This window comes from Sinocyclocheilus grahami, unplaced genomic scaffold (assembly GCF_001515645.1).
Source record: "Sinocyclocheilus grahami isolate Dianchi unplaced genomic scaffold, SAMN03320097.WGS_v1.1 scaffold154.1, whole genome shotgun sequence".
NCBI lineage: Eukaryota > Metazoa > Chordata > Actinopteri > Cypriniformes > Cyprinidae > Sinocyclocheilus > Sinocyclocheilus grahami.
This window is the reverse complement of record NW_015505333.1, coordinates 938,577-952,427: the sequence shown is the minus strand read 5'-3', so window position 1 is coordinate 952,427 and position 13,851 is coordinate 938,577. Positions and strand designations below refer to the sequence as shown.

At 37.5% G+C, this 13,851-nt stretch overlaps 1 pseudogene; it reads left to right on the top strand.

Annotated features, from left to right (window-relative positions):
- The window catches only part of LOC107592558 (copine-5-like), a 178,539-nt pseudogene that overhangs the window by 140,832 nt on the left and 23,856 nt on the right, over positions 1–13,851 (top strand).

Sequence of the window (13,851 nt, the reverse complement as noted above, 5' to 3'; positions counted from 1 at the left end):
AAAATGTCTTTAAGGAAAGTATTGTTGAAGTCTACCTGGTGATAAAGTCCACAAAAATCCTGAACATAATCCTCAATGGAGTGATTACCTTGACGGAGGCGAACTAGGCGATCTGCTGGGTTCATTGTGGGGGTCGTGTATTCTGTAACAAATCATCCACTGAAGGCGAGCATAGTGAGAACCCAAGTGCAGTTTATTTACAGAGTGATCCAAACATCCAAACAATAATCCGAAACACAGACTTGACTTGACTTGACTTAACTTGATGAGGCATGAAAAAGAATTGACAGCAGGTCAGCAGGTTACAACATCAATACACGACCAAGAACAATGACAACATCATGGCTACTTATAACAAACAAGAGGACAAGAACATAAGAACAAACCAATGGGAAACAAGACACATGACTAAGACAACCAATCAGAACATGACACAATGAACAGGGGAACCAATGGCATGAATACATGAGGGCAAGGGAAGCATGACACAAACAGGGATCATGAAACAATTACAAAATAAAAGACATGGAAAACATGAACATGAAACAAAACACCACATTACAGTTACATTCAGTTGACTAGTGCTATATGCTGTATTAACAAAAACATTAATGCATTAATAAAAACCCTTACACTGACAAGCTACGCAATATCGCGTTCATAATCGAATGCGACTCATCTGCGATTATGAACGCGATATAGCAGTGATCTACGGCTCTGTGTATTACATGCCACTCCATCTGAAAGCACGTGATGGAGATTTACTATTAATCACAGAACAGGCTTTACCGACGAGATGCGCATGACAATCACATATGATTTATCGTGCAGCCATAAGTTTGTTTGTTGATCACAAAGTACAAATTAGATGAGGAAAACTAGGATGCCGGGTTGTATTCAAAGTGTCGCCATTACTGTCTAGAGTGCGTGGAATGTTGCTCTGTGATTGGTTGTTACTGTTTACAGTGCGTGGAATGGTGCGCTGTGATTGGTTGAGCGGATATATCGCATTCTGCAGAAAAGGGAGACTGACGTTTGTCACGGTTTGGAAAAAAAGGGAGAAAACATGATAGAATAACTCTGCGGATATCGCATTTTGCGTAAAATAAAAAAATTACTTTTCAATATCGACCAGATACAATACTGATTTTGTCGGAAACTCAATAAAAAAAAAAAAGGCGTTTATTGCGTTTTGGAACCAAACTCTTCATCTGTTTAGTCAATATAGTGTCTATTCAGTGGGGTCCAAAAACAACGTTGACACTTTTTCAAATTAGCTTTTTATTTTTTTTTTATGAATTTGTTGGGTGAACTGTTCTTAAATTTCTTAGTGCAAGTTTTTAGGTTGCTGCAGTCGGATTCAAAATATACAAATACTACTGATATTTTCTTCTTAAAATGTTCTTCTTTATAACTGTGAAACATTTTAGGACTGAGAAGTGGAGAATGCAATGTGAAATCACATTTAACTCAGAGCAAGACTTTCATTTTCAGCGTTTCCCACATCTGCCGCAGGTGGTGGCATTTTCCAAAGAAATATAATTGATTTGTTTTTGAGGCACCATCCTGTGAGAGGAAAGGCTGTTTGCTATCTGTTTAATGAATCTAAATCTCACTTCTGCCCAATCTCATCTGTCTGAACTTATTTTGATTTCTGATTTGTTTTCCAATGGCTCTTAGGTGGTGAATCCAAAAAAGAAGATGAAGAAGAAGAAATATGTAAATTCAGGAACGGTGAGTGATGGCTCAGAGATTAACTTATGAAACAAATTTCACCATTGTGAGCGTGTGTGTGCATGTGTATCAGAGCATATGCTCAAACACGTATGTATGCGCACACAGACAAAGCCTCTAATTACAGCCGTTTCATGTGTTCAATTATGTGATGGGAAAGGGAATGACATGCACAGTAGCTTTCAAATGTTTTCCCGCATTAATGAGTATCCCTTTTACACCCATGCTAATTAAAACAAGTGCTAAAAACAAGAGAGAGCTTTGCTTCGTAGCTACAGAGGAAAACTGTTTTCCTTTGACTGGTCCTTATAAAGCATTCTGTTTAAGTGCTTGTTCGCGTGGCTCATTGTAATCAACAAATAGTGGAAACTGACTTTTAAATGGAGAAAATAGCCCAACCAAGACTTGCATATTAAACTAAATATCACGCCACTGTGAACATCTGTATACGTGTGTGTGTAAAAGAAAGGGAGTGTGGGTAGATAGAGATCATGGAAGTGAATATGAAAGCAGGAATTTGTAGCACCTCAGAGATAATCTGATTTGAGCATCATGCTTTGATTGATGGCTGTGCCAAAGTCGCCTTATTGCTCTATATTACAAGATCAGCCTGAGAATATCGCTTCCCAGAGGGTCCGACACTTTGCCCGCATCATTTACTGCCTCATCTGAAACAAGTTGTATTAGGACAATTTCTAACATGACTGAATCATGTGGCATCATATTTTTGTCTGTTGTTTTGTTGTAGATTCAGTTGTCTCTTTTGATCTGTTTTTGATGCAGGTGACACTGCTGTCGTTCTCGGTGGAATCAGAGTCGACTTTCCTCGATTACATCAAAGGAGGGTGAGTAGAGAGACAAACATTCTTGCACAGGTGCTGTTGATGTGCTTTGAATCACACATAGTACTGTGCATTGATGCTCTGACAGTAGCAGGGTGGGTCACATGACTTCTATAGGTTATTTGTAAATGCACACAAACTGATTTCTTTCAGTTTTTTTCATTAAGTTTTAGCCATTTTAGTATTTCAGCTTGACCTTATTTCATTTAGTTTTTAATTTATATATTTTTTTCAGCTTTATTTCAATGAAACAAAATTATTTTTTATAATTTTAGTTTTAGTTAACAACAACAACACTGACAATGACAATGACAAATACAAATTCTTAAATTGGCACCACAGACTAAAAAAAGAAAAGAAAAAGATGGACGACACATCTCCACTTCTTCCACTATAGAAAAGTGAAGCCAAAACATCCCAGTATGGCCAATGTCATCTTGTGAAAATGACGTCAGTTGGAGCCTGAGTCTGCACAGTAGTGATTCATTTGGAGCCCGAGTCTGCGCAGTAGTGATCATGAGGTGGAGCCACAGTGTCAAAGTCCCACCCACAGGCACGGCGCCAGAATTTTTTCTCTACCGGTGCTAAGAGGGGGCTAGACCGATATGTGTTGGGGTGCTAAGAGAATAAATTATATTGATGACGTCAGAGTAAACCGGGGCTAAATCGGGGCTATTCAAAATTCTGACGGTGCTATAGCGCCCCCCTAGCCCCGGTGTATCGCCGTCACTGCCCACCCAAACTCCCGCAGACCCAATCGCAAACTCACAACATACATCAGTGTGATAAGAACTACCTAAAATGATGGAAACCATTTTTGGGAAAAATGTATTTGAAGTGTAATAATTTTTTTTCAATTTGGCTCAGGTCCCATTCACTTACATGAAGAAGGCGGGGTTTATGTCCTATAATGCAGCTAGCCACCAGATGGCGATCAAAATGTTTTGGCTTCACTTTTCAGAAAGCTTAACTCTCTTGCCGCCATTTATGGAATTTTCCGGCTGTCTGTGTTTTAACAGTCAAATGGTAGGGGGCGCTATAACGCATCTTCTGAAAGAGTACAGAATCTCCAGATCAAAACAGATGAAGCAGAAGCAGAAACAAGTGATCACATAAGCAAATGCATATGTAAAACAACACTATCGTCAAACATTTAAATCGTTACAACAGCATTTAAATCAATACTGCCTGACGTTATCAATGAAATGTTGACCCAGGAAGTGGTGTTCAGTGCAATCTTTGGGGGTGTTGATGGAAGCGATCTACTCCATCTATGTTTTAATCATGGATCTGAATCTGATCCAGATCTAGTCTTTGACAAAAAAAAATTTTTTCTTAGCTTTTTGTTCAAAATGATGATCTTTATTAAACTTCCCCACATTCAAGTACTGATAATAATTAATTAATAATTGTATTTAATGTATAATGTAAATATTTTTATTTTTAATCGGCATGCAGTAAAAAAAAACATTATTGTTACATAAACATACATTTTCCAATATACAGTACAGCAGTCTTGATGTATATTTAAAAAAGAGATCATGGACATTGTATGTCAACCACCCATTTACATTCACGGACATTTAATGCTTAAAATTTAACATAAAAAATTCAACAAAATCCAAAGATCAACGCGACCCTCTTACCCTTGTTTTGTGGTGTAGGGATAAACGTCATCTTTGAAGGCAACATCTGAAGGGCTTGATGATCTGGCAATCAGGGCTGTGATCACTACAGTGGAGTATGGAGTGATTGGCTATTCTCTTAAACTATCTGGTATCTTACAAAAAGGACAGATTAATCTCTTTGCATCCATCTGCTTGAAGCTCTCCAAAGCTGTTTAACTGAACGTCACGTGTTCCATCAAAGTCAGATTTATACTGTAGATACACCTCTTGACCTTGGAGACTGTGTGCTGAATATATTGGATAATGCAGTGGGTTTTTCCAAGCACTAGATATGTTATCATTTCACACAGCCAGAATTCTCACCCTTTTTCAACTTTTCCTTACCCTTGAAGAAAGTATTTCAGCAATTGACCAATTTCAGCATAGCTTCTGTTCCATCACATACAGTACATGTATAATAGCTCCAGACAGAAATTTTGAATTTCAGTGTATACAGTACACTGTATTTTTGGATGTGGATTAGTGCAGCTAATATGTACAGTAACCAAGATTTTGTCTTGTAGGATGCTCCCTCATCAATATTTTGTTGGTCCAAGAACAAATTAATCCTCACTTTGCCCCTAACCTAAACCATTTAGTACTTTTTAAATCTGAGGGAATTTTAACTCAGGCTTATGTTCGGCTCATTTCTGCAAAATAATATTCTATTGCTTCTTGCACATTTCGGGACGCTTTTTCAGAAATGTCCAGTGATTGGCATTAAAAGTGTGCTCAGTTTCATGAACATTCAGATGAATGGTTTTTGAACATATCGCAACAGTTTGGAAATGAAATATATGATGAGTGCCACTGATAGGTTAAAGGGATAGAAATTAAAATGTTGTCATCATTTACTCACCCTCATGTTGTTCCAAACCTGTATGAATGTCTTTCTTCTGTTGAACACTGTTGAATATATTATGAATAATGTTGGTGACCAAACAGTTGCTGGTAACCATTGACTTCCATAGTGAGTCTATATATATACTGTATATATATATATATATATACATATATATATATATATATATTATTCAGTACTATATACAGCTAGTCAATGATCTATAACATTTGATAATGACATACCACCTATACTAATCCCTACCCTAAACCTAAACGATAGCGTTAACAAATGCAAACAGGACATAAAAACACATTTAAACCATGTCATTTTAGCTTGCTTCTACAAGTCTTTGAACTTCTTTATCATGACCCATATTTTTAGAGGGACTCATCCCCAAGTGCAGTGCTTGCTGTACCAGGTAAGCTACCAACTTTACTCAGAAAAGCCACACATATGGAGCTGGTAATGTTATGTAAATGTCAAAACTATTACTTTGTAAACCATAGACTATGGCAAAAAAGTATTTTGAGGTTATAACATGGTAGTATACCATCTGCCCTTGTAATCATATTTTGGGTGAAAAGGAATAAAAGTTGTTGGTGTTTTACCGCCACTAGTGTTCATTCAGCTGGAAACGGTAGTGAATTGTATTTATACGTACGTTTTTGGAGTTTTTTAGCAAAAATGTAGACAAACGCAAGTTTTTCCAATGAGACTATATTGGGTAATTTATAAGTTGATAATGTAGTTTAAGGCCCAAACCCAGCTGTATTCTAATCCTAAACCGTACACTACCCCTAAGATCTGATGACTGATTGAAATGTTATTTTAGGTACATGTCCTACTTAACAAACATGTTTAATCATTTAATCATAAATTGATTTGTCAACTTGGTTGGTTCACCCAAAAAAGAGCATTCTGTCATTATTAACTCATTATATTGTCAATTCAAACCTGTATGGCAAAGCTTTTTAAACCCCTTTGACAGTCATTGTATGAACATTCTTCAGAATACCTGTCATTCTGCAGAAGAAAGAAAGACATATAAGGTTAGAACTACACAAAGGTGAGTAAATGATGACAGTCTTCCTTTTGGGGGGAACTATCCCTTTAAATTGTGCATTATGGAATTCACAAACACTATGCTATCTCTACAGTGTAAATCATCCATTTTGACTGACACTAGTACACATTGCACTTTATAATGTTCTCATTTCACGTGTGCATTTGGCACATGGTCTAGGCATTGGTTTTCCTTTTATTCACATCAAAGAACAGTAAAAATTGTGATTTTTAAAGCAGAGCTCGTGCCAGATTTTCAAACACATATATGCGAAATGTGTAAATGTGGCCATCTTCTTTTGTAAAGAGACTGGATTCTGGATTCACAGCTGATGGGCAAGAAATATTTTGTTTCATGTTGCTTGAATTAAGGTAACCATAGATTTTCTACTGGGGTTTAATACAAAAAGACAAATAGTGAAATATGACCATGAGCTGAAGAAGAGAGTGGGATGGAAGTTTTGAGCCTAATGCAAAGTGACATTTATGTGAATCCCTGTCAGTTTCGACTGACTGCCCCAGCATGGGCAGCCCTGATAGGGTTAGAGGGTTTACTGCCATTGGGTTGTGTAAACATCAGGAGACGGCCTGCAGGTTCATGCTCACATAGAGACAACACAATAAAATGTGGAGAAAACAGCAGCGTGCGTGGGTGCATTTGTGTGCGCATGTGTATTCATGGAGCTGCAACATTGTGATTCAGAGCGCACACAGCATGTGGGATTGTTTAGTGGTCTGACAGACCATAAATTAAGTCCTCGTCTAAATGAAAACAGGAAATCGCCACTTAGAAGAAGAACTCTCTTCATTATTGACAAATATTACTCCCTAAGTGACTGAGTTGGGAACAGCAATAGGGATGATGGGTAGAAGACGGAGAGAACTGGAAAACATCAGACCCGAGCTGCTCCAGTTTGGTATTAGATCAGCCATGAAGAGAGCCAATCAAATCTAAGACCTCGCCAAAATTTGATGAAATGAACAGACAGCACTGTGACCACTGAGAGAAATCAATTATGGCTCAGATAACATATTCTGCACAGTACAAAAAAAGGTTTTCCAGTAAAAACACTTAATTTTCTTAAAATTATGTTTTGGCAATGGAAAATGATATACATTATTTAAAAAAGTATACACTACTCTTTTCTATTGGTCAAAAATACAGTAAAAACTAAAACATTGTGAAATATTATTAATTTTAAAATATTTTATAATTTTTCACTGAATTTTCAGGGTCTTCAGTGTCACCATGATCCTTCATAAATCATTATAATATGCTGATTTGTTGCTAAAGAAAGTTGAATTATATTGAAACATTTATTATTTGAAAACAGTTGTACTGTTCAACTCTATTGCATTGCTTCTTGCACATTTTAGGAGATTTTTCGAGAAATGTCCATTGATTAGCACTAAAAGTGTATTCCGTTTCATGAACATTCAGATTAATGTGAATCTAGAAATATTTTATAGTGTTGGTTGTTGTACATATCGCAAAAGTTTGGAAATGTGTATTTTTTGTGTGTCTCTAAAAGGTTAAAGGGATAGAAATTAAAATGTTGTCATCATTTACTCAAGTTACTAAGTTGTTCCAAACCTGTATTAATGTATCTTCACTGAATAAAAGTGTTAATTTAAAGTTTTAAGCTTAAAACAAGAGAAAACAATTTGCCAGTGAGTTAAGAAAAATACATTTAAGTCGCATTTTTTTGTAAACTAACCTTAAAATCTCATGCAGTTATGCTTCTCATGTATATTTATCATGTTTAGAATGTCATGATGTTTTTTTTTTTACTAGAAAACAGAAACAGACACAAATACCAATTTATGTATGTATGCATGAATGTATGTAGGGATTTATTTATTTATTTATTTGGCATGTAGCCAAGCAAAAAGTAAAAAAACAAACAAACAAAAAAAAAAGCAGTAACCTATTAATCATGCAACAGTTAAAGATCTTTTGGCCCTTGCCAATGAAGAGCGTATCTGCTATGCTGAGCTCCGCATTCATTACTGTGAGTGTGTACTGATTAAGCGCTGACCTTTACCTGCATGGAAGTGCTCATGGCTGAGTGGCAGATAACCTGTTATAATGTGCTCCGAGCCTCTGGCCAGCCTGTGCATCCCACGCAGGACCAGTTTTGACATTTCTATTAAGGCAGATGAGATTGTGCTGGCCAGGGTAAGTGTCTGTTGTGCAGAAAAAGAGTAAAAGAAGAAGTGGTGAATTTGAAGTGATCAACATGTCACATTGCCGCATATATGTGACTGCATGTGGTGGCATTTTAATAATTTCCATATATATCAGACAGGGCCATCATTAGTGGGGAGGAAGGTGGTGATGATTATATGGACCCCAGACTGTCGGGGGCCCACGGTGACTATGCTACAAAAGTAGCGTAACATTTGTGTGACTGCTTTTGGAAACCATTAATGATGTCACTGGGTCATAATGGATCATGCTACATAAAGACAGCATTATCTGTGCTGTGCTGTCCATTCCATTAGATACAGGTGGGATTTCTGTCACTATGCAGGGCTTCCCTGCCTCCCACAGCACTGCAGAGAGCCCTGCAGCTGACAAATGAGAGGGAGACACATAGTGACATGCGTGTCTGCGAAAATCGATTCCTCTTGTCCTTCTGTTTATCCCATCCTAGGAGATGTCTGTTGTACTATAGTAACCCCTAATGCAGGGGATCCTATTTTACTGCCTATTACGTTTCTGGGCCATGGAAATGCCCTAGTGCCACAGGCTGAAACGGCTGGCAGAACAACAGCACTGCTGAAAGTAGATCAGGATTTGCTCTAATTTGGAATGGCACATTCATGAATAGACAAGAGAAAACCAAAAAGAGTATTCCTCGGTTTCATTTTCCTCCTCAAAAATGTATAATTAAACAGTAATAATACAAGATAAACGTGATAGCATGCTCCTCGGGAATAGCTGTAGTTTAGAAGGTTTTATTTTCCACAGCTTTGGTCACCTACATTCCCAAAATGAGAGAATTGTTTTTTGATGTGGAGATGCATACACTGGGACCCGAGAGAAAATGGCTTTTATTGAATTAATAAAGAGGATAATTACTCTCTGGGCTACATAGGGGCATGAGTCATGTATTAGCATGGGATTCTAAAGGTTAATGTAATTTTCTCTACTTTTCATTATGGTTTTTATCGATTTTTTTTCTTGTAACCCACTGTATCCCTGATGGGCTGCTGTGTTTGACTTTTTGGGGAGAGGATTTGAATGCTGTCTTTTGCTGTCGGTGACACGTTTTTATCCTGAAAATTAAATTCTTGTTTTTTTTTTTTACGTGCTCCATTTTATTTGCTTTGCTTTATTTGTATCTGTTTTATGCTAATGTTGTGGTATGTTAATTTACAATAGGGTAGATTTGACAATAATAGCTTCTATATGGTCAGTTGGACATGTATTTATTAAATGATAAACCTTTAAAGACTAACATATTAGCCTCGACTAATTAGCATCGCTTAAACTCTTTCTATTCACTGCATCTTCTGCCAGAAAGCATGTCATCCTTTAAGGTGCCTGTGGGATTCATTTAACGGGTATCGCTAACATGCTGCACAATGTGGTTTTGTGGCCGATGGGAAACCAGAGCATTAGGAAACGCTGTGTGAAGGGATACGCTAAAGGCAGGAATGCAGATGGACCTGCGGAGGCTTTATTGCTCTGCTGTGTGAGTGTAGTAGAACTAGTAATGTGAGCACAAAGTAATGGCTCTTCCTGTTTATCCCAATTAGACCATGCAGCTGGGGTTGACTCAACACATTAGCCATAATTTAGCAATGTTCGTGTTTATGCTCGTGTGTGTGTGTTAGCACATATCCACGCAGACATATGTACCTGTCTCTATAGAAGCTACTAAATCACTGTAGAGAGCATTTTTGCTTACTCTGTTTTCTAATTTTTCTGCCTCTTTTCCCAGGACCCAGATCAATTTTACTGTGGCCATTGATTTCACCGCCTCTAACGGTAAGTAATTAAGTGGAGAGAATGGTGTGTGACCTCTTTAAAGATCATTGGCCTTTCTCTACTGCTTGTGTTGCTCAATACACTCCTATTAGTTGTTGTTGGGTGGCCCCCTGTGCTGCTGGTCTGAACGGAGAGCTGTGTAAGGGTTTAAGTCATGCTGAGAGATGAACCGGTTGGATAAAACAGTCTAAAATGGCCCAGCTACACCAGCCAGCAGTGAATGCTACTCCCCGTCGTTTTCGACACTGCACTTGCTGAAAGTATTCAAATAATTACTGTTCTTTCACAAGTAACTGCTTTCAAACCTCTTTGAATTATTCAGCAAATTAACGATATTTGTTCAGAACAGGGTAGTGAGAGGATGGAAATAGAAGGCATCATGAGCTTTTTCTTCTGAGAGATTTATTGAAGGTGGCTGCCTGCAGTGCAAGAGAGCTGAATTACAGAGCTGAGTTAGTTTAGTAACAATGCAACCATAGCACAAGAACTGTGTGGATCCCGACTGTTCCAAGCCCAGAACAACATCAATAGCTTGACACCAGCCCTGGAGCGCTCATTTATGTTTCTTAAATGTACTTCTTGACTTGTTTGTGGTAGACAAAGTGGCTCTGTTCAAAAACCTGATGAACAGCCTTGATGCCTATGGAGTACATAGGCCCTGCCTTCAAACACCATGTCAACACTAGGGACAAGCAGTGCCATGCATCAAAACCAAATATAAATCATTATAATCAGTGATACTGTCAACACTGGATTGTAGCTCGGCAAACAGGACCAGGGGTTTTGCTAGTGATAGCAAAGGAGACTAGATTTCTACCGAGGGGGCCTAATGCAATAAACTGAACAGGGGGCCCAGAAAACTTAGCGATTCTACTTACATTTACATTTAGTCATTTAGCAGACGCTTTTGTCCAAAGCGACTTACAATTGGGGGATACATAAAGCGATTCCTCTTAAAGAGGCAAACAGACACAAGAAGTGGTTGTAATACCAAGTTCTTAGACATTGTTCAAATAAGTACAAGCTAGAAAGAGAAGGAATAAATAAAGAGATACTTTTTTTTTTTATTATTATGAAGTCAAGTAGCTTCGAAAGAGATGAGTTTTCAGCTGTCGCTTGAAAATTGTCAGGGATTCAGCATTCCGGATAGGGGTGGGACGATCGTTCCACCAGCCCGGAGTGGTGAATGAGAATGTTCTGGAAAATGATTTTGAGCCTCTCTGTGATGGTACCACGAGGCGTCGCTCACTAGTGGATCTCAGACTTCTGAAGGGGATGTAAATTCGTACACTGAAGGCTGTGGGGGAAATCATCCAGGACTATGACAGTGACAAGATGTTCCCTGCACTGGGATTTGGAGCCAAGCTGCCCCCCGATGGACACGTGTCTCATGAGTTCCCCCTAGTGAGTGAGCTGATGTTCAACTTTCTGTTGTCCTGAACTTCCTAAAAATCCCTGAGATTAGTCCAAAAGAGTTTGTTGATGCCAAGAGTCTCAATGTCTGTTTTTCTCACATTCTCAGTCATAAACTTGAGAGCGTGAGATGCTGTTGAGCTAGTCTTTGGTGCTCTGGAAGCAGTTCAGTGATTCTGAGACGAGACTGTATGGGAGACATCTATAATTGGCATTCTCTGCTGTCATATTGATTGATACAATCCATGTTTTCTGTCCTCAGCATTGTTTTCCTGTTGAACTTTGGTTGGCTTAAATGAAGACACACGTGAACCATTGATTCCTGTCTTTCAGAATGGCAATATTGAAAATCCCTACTGTAATGGTATTGAGGGGATATTAGAGGCATACCATCAGAGTCTAAAGACCGTTCAACTATACGGACCTACTAACTTTGCCCCTGTTGTAAATCATGTGGCCAGGTAGGTTTTTTCCAAAAATCCTTTTAAATGCAAAATCAGTTTTATAACCAACTTATAATAAAACTTTACAATAAAAACAGGGCACATAGACCGTTTATATTTATTTATTTATTTTTGGTAACTAAAAGTAAGGGAAAGTAATAGCAAACGTAATAGCACAACTAGGTTCCTATAACTGATGATGAAGAATTAACATCATAGTCTGCTACACATAAGGCTATATGCCTGACAATATGGGCTTTTTACTGACAGATCGATAAACTATTACATTTTACACCCTGCAGAGCATTTGGTCACAGTTTTGCATAAAAACACAGCATTAATGCATAAAAACACAGTATAATCTGATATTTATTTAGCACTACTTCTCTAGCTTACATTTTTTTTTCCACTCTTGCATCATTTAAAAATGTATTCTATGAAATTGCAATTAAAAGTGATTCAGCTTGTTTTTGTTTCCATGTAAAGTGTCAGCCTGCTTGCACTTTGCATGCAAATGATAGATTGCCCAGATTTAGTGGAATGCAATGCAAATGTTATTTTCTGCATGAATAGTGAAGTTGATCTTTGTTTAGATTTTCGAGGGTGTAGCATATATGAACAACAGACACATCATGAATAAGAATAAGCCTGGCGTCTCAAACTGCTTGGCTAAGCACCTTGTCTACACTCTAAAAACGGCTGGGTTAAAAAACAACCCAATTTGGGTTATTTTGGTAACCCAGCGCTGGGTTTGTCCCTTTTTGGGTTGTTTTAACCCAACAAGTTGGGTTATATGTTTGACCCAGCATGCTGGGTTGCTTTTTTATGGTTTAAAATTACTACACTGCTAGGCTAAAATGAACCCAAATTGAGCTAGACATTAAACCTACAAATCTTGTTCATTTTAAAATCACTTTAACGCACAGAAGGACTATCAAAAGGTAAATATTTATTTTAAACAAGATAAAACAATCAAAAGTAACATGCAAGAAGAAATGCAGAAAAGTATGACATTAACAGCTACAGAGTTTATAAATGAACCATTGAACATCTGTTGAATATAACTTTTATGATCTAATCTGACGTTTTTGGTAAATTTTATATATTGTATAAAAATTGTACACAAAAACACTATTATACCCAATAGTGGGTAAATAATAAGGCAAGTAAATATACCCAATAAATAACCCAATAGTTGTACAATTAGTTAATAGTTAATTTCTTTACAAACTATTCTGGCATGACAGTAAATAAACCACAACATTAACACTGATATTATAACATTTATCAGAAACATATGTGTGAAAGAATGTGAGAATGTGTATGAATGACAGTGTAAACTTGATTTCTACTAAACAACAACACAGAACAAGCATTTAACATTTTGTTTTTACAAATTATACACTTACAGTTTGTTTCAAAGTCCATGAATACAGATCCAGGCATCGCTGCCAATTTTCACGATCTCTTTAGCATAATTGATGTAGCCATGAAGAAACCCCATCAGCACAGCAAAGGCATGTGACATCTTTTACATTATTCAGGGCAGCCTCCTCCTTTAAAACCACAGTTGCATCAGTTTAGGAGAAATTACATTCTCCTCTTTGACCAGCATTCATCCCAGTCACCACCTGTTCTTCATCAGTGGCCTAAAAACATTTGAAAAAAGAAAACATTTAATTAAAATCTATCCATTTTCAGATAGAGGTGCACCCACATCAGTAAGGACAGGTAAATAGTCTGTTTTATAATTTCAACCACTTTTTGTGGTTGTTTAATGTCTCTGTCTACCACAGTGCTCTAGAATGCTATAATGGCAGCACTAGTGTGAGGGCATGTAATATTGTTT